Here is a 14,804-nt window from a genome sequence, read left to right as displayed (position 1 = left end):
AACCCAGCATTCATTTTATTTTTTGGTTGATCTAAATTCAGAATTTCCTCAAATTTTCCCTCTAGCAATAGTGACCTGAAAAGAACTCTCTACACAATCTAAGTAAATTAGATTTTAAAAAATCACCCCTCCCACACTTGAAGAAATTTTGTCTTTTGGGATGGGAGTTAAAATTGAGGTTCTGGCCCTGGTCATTAAAGAAGTTGTCGCTACTCTGTGTGGGCCAGATTCCAGGCTAGGTAATTACATTCTATCTGAATTCCCCCTTCAGTTTCTGTTGGAAATGACGGGACAGTGCCTCAACTGGTGTAAGTCAGCATGGCTCCATTGACTTCACTGAAGCTAGACTGAATCCACCAGCTGAGGATCGGACATAATCTTCTTCTTTCCTTGTTGTCCCAAGGTTTGATCCTCAAACTGCTGAGAACCTCCAGGTCTTCTCTCAGGAATGGGCTCCTGAACTAAAATGTTGCTGTGTGACATGGAACAGCTGCTGTGTTCCACCAGGCCTGCATTTCGGTGATGGGTGAAATTATTCCTGTAAATATGTAAATATAAAGTCTGCTGCAGTTTCCACGGTATACATCTGATGAAGTGAGCTGTAGCTCACGAAAGCTCATGCTCAAATAAATTGGTTAGTCTCTAAGGTGCCACAAGTACTCCTTTTCTTTTTGCGAATACAGACTAACACGGCTGTTCCTCTGAATCCTGTAAATATAGTAACTGCTGTTAGAAAGTCATTTACCAAAAATCACCACTCTGCTTTCTCAGAGAGACAGCCATAATGGCCTGTAAGTTCAGCAATATATAGCACCCTCTTGGATACTAACGTGGTAGGAAACACACTAACTTATTACAACTACGGTCTGTAGCTTGTACGGTGCTTCTGCCAGGATTTACCATGTCTGCCTGGCACAAGCTGCAGAAGCAAGTCGTGTAGGCCTGCCCTGTGTGTCCTTCTTGTCCCCATGCCCTCTGCCCAGAGCCAATTTTTCTCATGCTCCTTCTTCCTATGGTTCTCTGTCTCCCACTGCCTCCCTATGCCGTGGTTTTGCTGTCTACTTCCCATTTGTATTCAACCACAGTGGACCCTCCATTTTTTGGCTGCCCTCCATTCACTTTGTCCCATATCCTGCTTTCTTCTCCCCGCTGCTCCCTTACCAGGTCATTGTTTCTCAGGAGCATGGAGGCTGCTCAGGGCTCCTTGCACTGCCTTACATAGTACTTCCACTCACTGGTTTCTCTCTGAGACATTAGCTGGACCTGCTGCTGAAGCTGGTACACGTAGTGATTGTTGCTTCTGCACATAGGCAAACACAGCCCAGGCATGCTGCAACTCAGACCCACCATAGACGCCATTGCCTCCAAGTTTTCCCATCAGGCTCAGGAACAATGTCCTGTAATGTCCCACCCTGTTGTTAGCCCCGTCTTTAGAGCCATCTGGGCTCCTTTGGGCTTATAGACTCCTTGGTTTTAAGGCCAGAAGAGACCATTAGCTCATTTAGTCTGACTTCCTGTATAACACAGGCCATAGAATTTCATCCAGTTACCCCTGTACTGAGCCCAGTAATTTGTGTAAGAACACTGTGTACATCTAAGTTATGTTGTTTATGTAATTTTTCCTTGCCACAGACTTTTGAACGCTGTTCTTGGCTCAGAATAGATGCCATGTTCCACCCCAGAAATTGCCACACTTGTATGGTGTGGGGGAGGTGATGCCTAGTTGAAGTGCTTTGGTATCCCCAGGGTGGAAAAGTATTGCTATTATAAATGTATACACAGCTGGCTCTTAAATCCAGTTATACCTTCAGGTATTTTTTTCTGCACTTCTCTTCGCCCATTGTTGCTGTTTATCAAACTATTTTTGTATAAATAGAGGCTGTTTTATATCCCCAGCCACCGCCACCTCCTGCCTGACTTGAGGCCCAGCCATGCAGAGTGCTGAGCACCCTTGGTATCTATTGAAGCAAGAGGGGTTGAGGTGACTCAGCACCTCACAGGAGCTCATCACTTCACTTGATGAGGTCCTATTTTGTAATCCACAATGCCAGGGTTGCCTGTATTGCAGCTGGGAGAGTCCGTGCCCTCTGCGCTGTGAAGCATAGTCTCTTTGTTTATTTGCACTGCTGTGAGTGCTGAAGTGGGCTCCTAGTCTTCAGATAACTTTTAAAATCTGAACTGGGTGTTTGTCTCTCTCGCTCTTCAAATGAATCTTCTGGTGGTCTTTGTACAGCTCACTCAGTCCACAGCTCTCCACGCCTTTTATTCATATTGAAATAGTAACTAAAGCCTGCTCTGCACAGGTAAGTTGCACCGTTTTAACTGAATCGGTTTTCAAACTGGTGCAATCCCTCCTGTGGACAACTGTATTTTAGCTTAAGAGTGGCTTATTTTGGTTTAGTTTATGCTTGTTCCTAATTAACTTAAGCTATACTGAAAAAGAGACTCTTTAAACTGAAATAAGGGTGTCCACACAGGGTTTTAGATAGTTTAATCTAAAGGACAGATTTGAACCAGATGCAATTCTCATGTAAACAAGCCCTCAGCCTCAAAAAATCCCCTCTGGGTAAGTAAATACTGCTATGCCCATTTTACAGAGAGGCAGATTGAAACACAGAATGGTTATATTTTCAAAAGTGACCACTCATGCTCTGTTCCTCAGTTTTGGGCATCAAACTAGAAGGTTCCCAAGTTGGGTACTCGAAAATGAAGCCATTCAAAATCAAAGGCCACTTTTGAACTGCTTGGCCAAAGTGACTTGGCTCAAGATTGTACTTCAAACCAGTGGCAGAGGAGGGAGTAGAATCCAGGAGGTAGGCTTCAATTTTCCCCTGCCTTAATAATCAAAAGTGCTGTTAACAGTAGAAAAACAATTAATTGCTCAAAATACATAGATTCTGCATGTGAAGTGTTTTAAGACTATCTTTCAAAGGATTGGGTTGGTTTTTTGGAAACACAAAGGTTTAGTAAGAAAATCGGTGAATAATAGTAACTGATTTCATTTCCTTTTTATAACACTATAGTTGGATTTAGTTGCCGAAGTGGCTGTTTTTAATATTTCTGCAAAAGTCTTCCTTTTCAATGGTTTATAAATCTTCACATAGACTAATTTTGACTTCCTGTTGCTCAAGAGAGCTTAGTTCCTTTACAGGACAAAAATTTGGTTCTCCATGAAGGAGCAACTGTTTCTGTGCCCTATTAACTTTCTGCTGGATAAATATTGATTTTTTTTCTCCTCTCCCCCCCCCCCCCCGCCCCATGCACAGTTTGGATTTCCAAACCATATGCTTTGGCAGACTTCTGGGGGGGGGAGGAATAATTAGCTAAGTAATTTTTAAAGTCAACAAGCACTGCCTCCAGCTCTAGTTAAGTTTTGTTTTCTCTTTTCCAAATGCCTTGCTGCTTTCATGCTATAGCCTATGCTGAAGCCAAAGAGGCTATAGGGATATTCAGTTATAGACTGGGAAAGTACAGTTGGGCCTAAAGTTTGGATCTGAGCCACCCTGTAAGACTCTGAGGAAGTTTGGATTCAACCTGAGAGTCACACTGTGCAACTCTTATTCATGAGTGGCACCTTGCTCCAGGAAGAGTCCTATTGACTACAGAGGAAGGTGCTATTCAGCATGAGTAAGGATGGCAGAATCTTGTCCTCACTGGCTGACTTTCTCTCTCGGGCTGAATGAAACCCCTGAGACAATATCTTCAATTTGTAGCAATGTTTGGATCTTGATCCCAACTTGCAGACAGGCCCATCATTACCTGAAGGTAAAATACACGAGACTGATTCAAGGTCACAGAACTTACTGGGATACCCTATGAGCAAAGGATTGCACAATGACTTGAACAGAAGTTGGAGAGGGTGAAGAGAAGAGCCACAAAAAAGATCTGAGGGCTGGAAAAAATGCCGCACAGTGAGAGTTCAATCTGGGGAGCTCATCAAAAAGAGGATGGAGGGGTGACTTGACCACAGTATAAAGCACCTTCACCAGGAGAAGAGTGCCACAAGGACTCCTTATTGTTTTTTCTGATATCAGCAGAGAAAGGCATAAACAAGAACCAGTGTCTGGAAGTTAAAGCCAGACAAATTCAGACTGGAAACAAGGAGCACATTTTTAACCGTGAGGGTGATTAACCATTGGAACAAAGTACCAAGCGAAGTGGTGGTTTCTTCATCCCTTCATGTTTTCAGACAAAGACTGGATGTCTTTTCTGGAAGAAATACTTTAGTCAAGTTATAGGGTTTATACAGAGATAACTGGGTGAAATTGTGTGGCCTGTGTTATACAGGAGGTCAGATCTAATGTTCCCTTCTGGCCTTAACATTTCTGAATGTTAGAGTGTATTTGTTTTGGGCTGGCCAAAGCCCCTAAGCTGTGAGTTGTAGCTGCATAGGCTGCTCTTCATTCCAAGGTGCAAGTATCCCCTTTCTAACCAACATAAAATGCCGGCTTTGGTATCTCCTGGCCGCCTGGATCTACCTCCTTGTCTGGGATGGGGTCTGTGATTCTGTCCAGCCCAAACACAGTATATTGCAAATGGGTTTTTGGGAATGTCCATGGGGACACAGTGAGCATGCTCCTAATGTTAGGAGCAGGTCCTTCTGTGGCTGAGAATTTTAAGGGGGCTATGACTGAATATGGCTTTATGTAGTCCCTTTCATACTCAAGAGAATTACATACAAATTTGTTACATACTAATGTTGCAATGATCTCCTAGGTGGAGACCGTGGCCTTGTCCACAAAGTGTTTTATGTTGTTACTATAATGAAAGTCCCGATGAAATTATATTCAAGTGATATATATACAGACACTGTAATTAGCTGTCTAGTATATCTATGTTGTGTTTGTAGGTCTGCACCTGGCTTTTCCTGGATGGAATCAGAACTTCTCCACTGTGTTTCATAGGCCCCATAGTGATTTCAGCTAATAGTAATAGCAATGATAGAATTTAGGAGAAACTAAATCTCAGCCATGAAGTTCTACACAGCATCAGATTTTTTATAATCCTTTTAAGAATCATTAAGGAAGGAAGTCTCAAAGTACTGAAATGCACTAACTTTTGATAACTGCAGTTACGATATTGAAATATCTGGAAGCGTTTCAGATAAGCACTTTAATTAAACTATATCAGTACACTGTTTCTTTGCAGATTTAAAAGCTTCCCTTTTGTCCTACTTGAAAGCCTAGGGAAAAAAATCTCTTGGACGTAAAACACTATACGAAGCAGTGACAAATAGCTCATTTCTGGTCTGCTCTGCTAATTTCTTATAGCCTGCTATACACGTTAAAGTAACAGTCTGGGAAGGTTTGCTTTGCTCTGTGTTGTGCTTTGATCATTTCTGACTGGCAGAATCCCCTACCTCCAAATAAGGCAGATCAGCATACTGTATATATTGGGTATATAAAGCTGTAGGCCTTAAGAGACTTGTCTTCATCCAGAGCCAATAGGAAAGATAACAGCCATGAGTAAAATCCTGCCATCTGAGCATCTTTTCATTATAAAACCTGAAAGCTCAGGAGAGCCTCTTTCAGTGTCAACACCAATAACTTGCAGCAGAAAGCAAACTCTCATTCAGTGAGTTCTAACTGGATTGCCAAGCCATACGCCATTAAGCAGAATGTCTGCATTGCCAACCAGTCTGAGTCAATTCTTCCAGCCTGCATTCTTATGAGCTAACATTTACTGCTGCAACCACATGCTTATTAGCAAGTGGTGTTTGTACTGCAACACTCTTCTTCATTAGGGTAAATTGACTAAAACAGCAATCAAATCAGCACTATCGGTCTAGGTATTTACAGGCACAAATCTTCTTTACCTTATGGATACATTTGCTGAATTATTCATAATGCAAACCTCATTGACACCCTCATTAACTGTCTTGTCTGTCATTTAAACGCTTTTGATCTTATCAGGGGGATGGATTGTGCCCCTATGGGCCCCTTCTACATATGGGTCTGCCCCTCTCTGGCAGAAAGGGGTTGCTGGTTTCACAGCACCACCCTTACCTTTGCCCCATGCCAACACCCCTCTATGGGAGCTCTGTGCAGACTGAGTTGACAGTTCAGGGGATGGGGTATTTCAGGGGAAGCTGCTCTTTTTGAGGACCCCAGTATTTGTGCATGAAAATCGGGTGGTAGTGTAGAATCTCCCCCTGGGTTCCTTCTGGAGCTGTATTGCTCAGCATCAAGGGGACCCACCCCATGGTAGCAGTCCGCTGAAAGGGACTGTAATGCCAAAGAGCAGAGGAGGCAGCAGCCATCCCTGATGAGGGCCTCTTGTTACAACATGGAAGGGAAACCCCTTCCTCATAAATCCCCTACATTCACAGGGTTGGGATGTGGAGAAGCCACCAAAACCTGCAGCCTCAAACCTCTCCCACCAGAGAGGATGCTTTAAGGACCATGCCAGGAGCTGAAACTTGGAGTCTTCCCATGTTCCCGGCCCCATGTATCTTGCTTGGGGGGAGGAGAGGCAGTCTGAGCGTGTGTGACAAACAGGTTCAAAGGAACTGGTACAGAATGAATCTAAAAAAGAGAAACTCAACAGCAATAAAAGCATCAAAAGGCAAAATCATCGGGGCCTTACTCAAATTTTTTTTACACTGAAGCCAATTTTGAGTTTGTCTGAGTAATGTTGGAAGGTGGGTTTATTTTCCTCCCTGTCGCTTCCATGAATGGAAGGGACCCTCTGCACATCTCTCCTCCCCATCCTGTGCAGAAGTGGGGCTCAGTTACCTCCAAGACACCTTCCCCTCTACCACTCTCTCCCCCTGCAAACTCCATAGAGGGTGCTCTGGGATCTGCCCTGTGGGATGAGGAGGGGATGGGTTGGAGGCAGAGATGAAAGGGTTGGGGACAGGGATGCATATTCTCCATCTGGCCCTGTGAAGATTGCCAGGAAAGATAACAAAGCCTGGGGCTCTATTTCTTTTCTTCTGGGCTTCTTCCCAGGGTATGTCCACACTAGGAAAAAGGGTGATTTTTACCACCCTGATAACTAACACGAGGTAAAATCCTAGACAGCTTGCAGTTTTAACACGTATTAATAGGTTGATGTAAAGACTGGGGCAGGGCAAGGGGAGCCTGGAGTTTGCCTCAACCAGCTAACACATGTGAAAACTACAACTGCCTTGTTCATACTAGGATTTTACCACGTGTCAGCTAATATGTGGTAAAAATCCAGCCTTCTTCCTAGTGAAGACAAGGCTCAAGTGGCCTTATAAACAGTAGTGGCCAGGGAGAGCACATGGTAGCCTGGCTCCATTTGAATCCCAATGTGCGGGGCCAGAAGGGGAACCACAAGGGGCTACAGCCAGTGCGGATAGATGAGGCCAAGTGCTATGTTAGCCCTGGCATCCCACGGATTCTGGGAGAACGCTGAGTGTTAATATCCCCCAAAGAGTTCAAATGGACCCTCAAATAACTCTTCTGGTGGAGTTCTATAGAATGTAGTAGAAAATGATAACCGTCCTGTAGAATTTTTTGAATCACCTACTGCATTTAATAAGACTTTTTTCTTTTTTTTAATCCCTGCTATAGAATTCTTTAGGATGGTTCAGTAGTTGACTAGAAGGATATAGTTCACTAATGAATTCTAGCCCCTTTTACCTTTGATTCTCTGTCTCCTGCTCTCAGTTGGGAATGACTGGGGTTTCAATGCCACGCTTCCTATGTTTCCCTCGTCCCAGTGGGGCTGTCAAAAAACTGACTATACTCCGCACTTGTGAGAGCTGGCTTCCATAGCCCCGCCCAGTGCTGAGCGCTGGCCTGCGGACCGTGGAGCGAATTAGGAAACCGTTGTCTCCGGCACTGAAGGAGGCTTGGGCTTCCAGCCCTGAGCTAGCTGGTGCAGACAGACACTGTTCCTGAAAAGAAAACCTGTCCACTTCCCTGCGCAAGAGCAGGCCAAGCTGCTCAGCCAGGAAAAGCCCTTGCTTTCTGCCATGCTTTATGTCAGCTACTCCATCTGTGAATAGTCACAATAAAATCAACTTGCTTCCCTTGCTGGGGGAATGTCTGCTAATGTAAAGCTCGATATATTGTAAGTGCGCAGCTTCATTATTAGTATCCTCCAGTTGTTTGTGATTCAAGAGGTGGGGAAACAGCAACGTAGGGACTTAGACCATAGCAGGGCAATAAATGTGTTCCCCCAGCGTGGCTGGGGCAGGGGTTGGATCACTATTCAGGCCCCAATCCTACAATGAGCTCCAGACAGGCAGACTGCCATTGGTTCCACATGGGGCAGGGACCTTACTCATTGCAGGACCAGGGTCTTTAAATTACTAAGACAAGAGGCGGACCGTATTTATATTGTTTTTCAAATCTAAATTCCCCACCTCTCCCTTAATGCTGGTGATTCAAGGAAAGTAGAACGTGGATCCAAACTGCCTGGTTCTGGTTTTGCAAAACTACCTGCTAGTCTATCTCTGGCCCTATTAACCCTGCCACATCGGCTGCTATTACAGTAGTGGCTCGAACAGTGGCTTCTCAGGGAGAAGTGCCAAAAAAAAGAAAGTTCTTGTGTGACTTTGAGCCTCAAGACAACATGTAAATATGAGGCAAGTGAGAGTCTTCAGTGCCTTGCGGCTGGCTAATAGCAATAGCCCAATGAGAGCTCTTTAAGGCTGGGTCTCTGCTGGTATTTTACTTGAACTCTCCCACTGTTGCACTAGAATTAGTGCCACACCACCAGTGGTAGCATTGGTGGGAGCACTAGTATAGACCAGGCACTGGCATTTTTAGCACCAGGTCATCTAGGTCTCCCCACAGCAGGTTTAAACGCCACAACGGTTAAACTTCTAGCAGCCCGTCCATCCGAGCGCTTCCTTCGTTATGAACATCAGTGGAGCTGCAACAATGGGAGATTTTAAGGGGGGAAAGAATAGTGCAGACAAGGTTGTTAGTTCCTGTCACAACAGGCGCTGAAGTAGAGGGGCTTTAAGAGGACGTTTTCTGTTGTTTTTTAAGTGAAAAGTATCAGGGATGCAAAAACAAAGCACCAAAAAGAAACCCACTGACGGTAAACTAAACATGACAACTCTCACTGCAATTTCCCCACTAATCCTAGCAGGGAGCCAACCAGGGGCTCTCTTTAAGATAAAATGGGTTGGATTTCCCCTGGGTTTGCACAATCAATCGTGTTATTACAAAAGTAATTATAAAAATCCCAATTGCACTACACTGTAGCGAGATAACCACCACAAACACTGAGTGCTTTTTAAAGAGAGACAGCTATGCCACAAATATTACCTGTAGTCTTCAGACTACCTAGTATCAGAGAGAGATGTGCTCTGCACCATGGTATGTTGCCATTTTGTCATGTGCGGGGGTTTGCAAAACTCATCTAAAAACTCAGAAAGACAGCTCTGAAGAATTTGCACAAAACACCATGTCCGTATCTTAGGGCTATTTTGACCTCTGGTGCTAGCAGCAGCTGACCGCATTTGGATGAAACAGATGGTCCAGCATTAAGACACAATGGACCCCAGTTGCTAAGAAAGCACTAGCCCTGACATGAGGCGCATCAGAACACAGGAAATGGAATTAGCCGGAGTCGATAATCATAGACTCTGGGCGTGCCCCTGACATAGGAAAAACTCTCCCTCCTGCCAATGGGCGTTTTGCCTGCCTTAGGACTACAGGAGGAAGGCAGATGCTTTTCCCAGCCTGCTCTCAGACACAGCCTACACAGTCTGTTGAATTCAACCTTGCCCTTTTCCTGGATCCTAGTTTTATTAACAGAGATTAACACTAAAATAACAAAGTTCACCTCAAACCTTCTCCCTGGGCTTAGCTGGGAGTTGACACTAGCTACGGACTATCCATAAATTACAGAACACATTTTTTGGTGATTTTCAAGACCCACCCCCTTGTCAAATGTAAGAAATGGAGGAACCCCCCCACCCCTAATGCATTATGTAATTTATGGACAGCCCCTTAGCACCTGACAGGATTGCAAAAATGAAACTGCTGAGAGGTAGTATTACCCTGATCACTTTGTTCGTATGTTGCAACACTACACCACCCTTTGTCTCTTTAGATTGTAAGCTCTTTGGGACTAGACCTCTCCTTTAGCATTGTAGTGCCTGTCTGCTTGTCTAGGTGCCTAGCACATTTTGGGTGCTACTATAATATAAATATTAATAAGGGCTTTATTTTTCCCTTGAGAAGAATGATTTGCTCTCATGGATGTCCCTTATAGCCTTATCTGGTGGGTTTTTTTTGTTTGTTTGTTTGAACCATTGACTTCACAAGGAATGCGAGCTTGACATGTTAAACCAGACTACAAATGGACTACACACTGCTTGCTGAGTTAGCACAGCTAGGACCTGAGATGAAAGACAAGAGAAACAGACATGAAGAAATGCACCAGCTTGGCTTCTCTCCTCTCTTTATTAATTATTAGCCTGGTGATTGTGATGCAGGCTGGTTTGAATGAATAGAAGCTATTGATTTTAATACATCTCCTAAAGCAGGGAAAGTAATGACGTCAGTAATGCAATTCAGTTTGCCTACAATAGAATTAAGTGAGTCAGACAGCAGTTATGAGCCACTGTAGATAAGGTGGAATGCTCCTGTTGAAGGATCTCGTCAAGTTAGTATTTTCCCTTCTTATGTACCTTTTCAGTGTACTCTGGTTTGTTTTTTACTATGTCAGTGCCTCGCTGTGATACCACAATAAAAGTTGTGTCATTGTTTCCATTATAAACCTCTCTGTTAAATTAAGGCAGTGGTTTTCAACCTGTGGTCCACGGTCCCTTGGGGGTCTGCAGACTATGTCAAAGATTTCCAAAGGGGCCCACACCTCCATTTGAAATATTTTAGGGGTCCACAAATGAAAAAAGGTTGAAAACCACTGAATTAAGGGATTTATCACCCAAAGACACATCCTTGAAATCAATAGGGCTCCATGCAGGTGTGGGGCTCCACCCATATAGTTCCTGTTTCAGGATCTGACCCTGAATGCTTAACATTGATGTGGGGCTGAATTTTGACATATAAACTCTCAGCCTGAGTGGAGTTGTTTGTTTTAAAATACAAATTTTGGTTGAAATCGAGCTAGTGATTTATTTTAAGCTTAGTTAAGTTTTCTTCTCCATCAACTAAACCGTTTTTTTTTTTTGTTTATAGTAAAATGAAATTTTGGGGGATTTAACAACACTTTGTGCTTCTATAGCACCTTTCATTTCAGTACCTTTATGTGATTTACGAATGTTAATGCTGCTGTAAGATGGATGAGTATTATCCCCATTTACAGATGGTGAAACTGAGGCACTGAAGGTTTCAGTGACATGACCAGAGTCACAAGGCAAGTCAGTAACAGAACCAGAAATAGAACCAGCACCTGTTCTGTATTTCATGAGTAATCAAAATAACATGCATGAATTGCTAATTTTAGCAGATTCTTCTCTCGCTCTGTTTCTGTCACTGACTTTTCTCTCCACACCCCACCAGTGAGTTGCTTGGGCTAATCATCACTCTGTTTGAAGGAAGCTGGGTTAACTAAGGCAGATTAAAAAAAAAAGCAGTTTGACACCTCAGTACTAAAATGAGCACTAGGATGGGGAATTTGGGCAACTAATTACAATGTCCGAGGTTAAAACTGGCATTCTCCTTAAAGAGCTCAGTGGTGAAGGTCATTAGGTACCTACATCGATTGCTGGTTTAAGCTTCCATGCAATTAGATGCTGCCCACATCACAAACAATTTGTCCAGACTACACTGGTCCCTTACAATAGTCTGCATTATTGCTGTAACAAAAATACCATGTGAGAAAGAGTGTAGGCATTGTGACATTCTGACAGAAGAGGCCAAAGCTGTTGGAGTCAGTGAAAGCTGGATCATTCAACCATGTGGGCTGAAGTCTCTGGGAACTGATTATAGGTGAGAAATTGCTTGAGGCCAGGATTGTAATCTGTTAAACTTTAGACACCAGAAAAGACGTTTTATTTTGTATTTGTTTGTAACCATACCTGTCTTTTTTTCCCGCTCTTGCTTAGTATCACTTAAATCTCTGTTCTTAATTAATAAACTTATTCTTAGTTTTATTATAAACGGTGTGAGTGCTGCTTTGTTGAAGTGAAGTATGAATCTGTAGCTAACCTAACATGTACATTGTCTCTTTGGAGGCAGCAAATGTAACAATTTCTGTGAGGGACACTACAGAGAGATATCTCTGCGGAACTCGGGAACTAGGGTTCACTAACTGTTGCCTTGAAGACAAGGTAAAGACTGTCAGAATCTCAAGGAGTTTGTGGGTGAGGTAGTCAGACTGGGGTGGCAGAGAGCTGACTGACAGTCAAATCTCCTGCCTCAATAGGAGAGTTTGGCAGAGTAGCAGCACAGTGGCTCACAGTTCTGGATGTCCTGAGGAGAACATCATAGGCATGAATATTAGTATAAAGTGGTATCTGCACAGACAACTCTGTCTGCAAGCCCAATTCTTTGAGCTGCTTTCTCTTAAGTGTCAGCTGTGGTTAACATATATGAGCTGGAGAATGTGCCATTGGCTCTTTGACAATTTGCTACTTTATTCTATCCTAACATGCTTGATGTGTTCTGAAGTATCAGTAACTAATAACTCTTACAACACCTGCCCAATAATATAAATTGACATTTATTTAGAGGCATTTCTTTGATGCTCACTCAGACAGTATCTTTACCTCCCAGTAAACCACATCCCATATAACTCTAGGCACCAGATTCTCTATTACCCTGCACATAGTATAGTCATTTACACCTGTGGAAAGCTTGTTTAAAATTCTGATTTGATTGCATTTTACACCAGGGTTCACACCCACTTTGCACAGGTATAAATGATTAAACAAAGTGTAGAGCCATGAAGAACCACATATAGTGTACTTAAGATAGACTTAAAAGATTGTCTTAAGACTGAATATGTTCTAAGAAATGCACTATGCTTAAAACATTCCATTTGAATTTGCAATGGAATATTTAGTGACAAAAAAGGAATCAGAATGGCAGAAAAAGTGATATAGTCAATTTACACATTTGTTAAAAAGGTCTAATATGTCATTGCTGTCTGAGATTGCAAAATAAAAGTCTTAAAAGAATAATAGTACTGCTAATGAACATACATAAATAGCACTAGAATAGTGGTTTGAGTTTAGGATTGGGAATGAGAAACTTCTCAGTGCTACTTCGGATACAGACTCCCTCTTTGATCATAGGCAAGTCACTTTCACTTTTAATCTTTCAGTCTCACTTTTGCCGTCTGTACAGTGGAGACAATTGTTATCTTGCAGGGGTGCAGTTAAGATTAATTAGCTAGTGTTTGCAGAGGAGGTTGAAGCACCTCTGAATACTGTATCAAAGACAGTAAGGCTTTACCACTTATACTACATTCTATTTAGGAAATAATTAACTTTTTATACTTTCCAATTTTCATTTGCTGCACTTGAGCGAATTTGTATTCCACATGTAAACACTATTATAATTTACAACTGTCAAATACTGCAGCCCTATACTTCTCTGTGGTTAGGGGTTATAAAGAGAATGATATTTAAACAAACGGGTCAAGATTTTCAAAAGAACGAGTGATTCTGAGTACCTCAAGTTTGGTGCCCAATGTGAGATCCTTAAATGTGAGATTTCCAGAAAGTGTTAAGGGTAAGATTTTTAAAGGTATTTAGACACCTAATTCCCATTGATTTCCTTTAAAAATCTGGCTCTAACAGCTAAACTCTGAAAATCCCATCTCTTTAAGTTATCACATATGGGTCACCCAAATTCTGAGGCACTAGATTCAAACGACAGGTTTACACTTTGAACCCACCAGCTCTATTTGGGGTATTAGAGATTCTGTACCCGGTAATGCAGAGACATCTGAAAAAAATCAATGTGTAATATTTTCTCATTTCGAAGTATCTTCATAGTAAGCAGTCTGTTTTCAATTAAACGTGTGTGTGATTTTAGTGGCACAATTGCCATTAGTATTACTTAGAGATGAGTAGCTAGAGATTTGTGTGTTTGGAACTGTGAGCCTTTAGCTATTTGTCAGGTTATACTTTTAGTAATTATTGTCTTGGTGAGAGCCAATTTTATATAACACATCTCACTATACCATGGTGGTCAGGCTGCCATTTAGTAGCACTGATCCAATCATTTTAATAGTAAGAAATAATTACTTATAAGTGTTCATTTTTTTAAATAATTGCATTTCCTTCAATATGCAGCATGAAGGCTTTATAATTACTTTGCTGCTCTTTGTTTTCTTTGCAGATCCATTTTTTCTCCTCATCTTCAAATGAAAACCATTAAAATTTACTTGAGGCTAATCATGAGAGCTGTTTCATTTGACATAATTCACAAAAGTTTATTTATTAATGTGTGAAGCATTCTAATTAAACGGGATGGATTTTTACTTTTACAAAGTCTGTATTGGCAGTGCTGTCTGATACATCATAATGACAGCTTATTTCTTTCCTGGATGTCGTGAATTTCAGTGGCAACAACACAGTTTATCTTGTTCGGGAACGAACTGGCATGACACTGACATTCCACCTTCCAAACAAGAAAAGTAACGATCAGCATTTAAAACACAGGCCCAATATCAAGAGGGATCAAATACCTACAATTCCCATTGAAATGAATGAGATTTACAAGTGCACAGCACCTCTTAGAATCTGATCAATACGACCAGTCTTATTCCTCCTCCCACCCCTTTCTCATGCTGACCTCACTCTTTGAGTAGCTTTATTGAAATTAAAGCCTGCAGTTATGGCCTGATATAATACAAAATACCCAGTGTTGCCAACTCTTGTGATGGGAGCCTTGAAATATTTG

The 14,804-nt window shown here is 42.3% G+C and overlaps 1 protein-coding gene across 2 annotated transcripts in view; it reads right to left on the bottom strand.

The window, feature by feature from the left end:
- Positions 1 to 14,804, bottom strand: part of SLC7A14 (solute carrier family 7 member 14) — a 64,682-nt gene that overhangs the window by 41,362 nt on the left and 8,516 nt on the right. The window lies entirely within an intron of this gene.

The sequence above is a fragment of the Caretta caretta genome, chromosome 9 (genome assembly GCF_965140235.1).
Source record: "Caretta caretta isolate rCarCar2 chromosome 9, rCarCar1.hap1, whole genome shotgun sequence".
NCBI classification, from domain to species: domain Eukaryota; kingdom Metazoa; phylum Chordata; order Testudines; family Cheloniidae; genus Caretta; species Caretta caretta.
The sequence above is the reverse complement of the archived record's forward strand: the minus strand, read 5'-3'. Positions and strand labels throughout refer to the sequence as shown.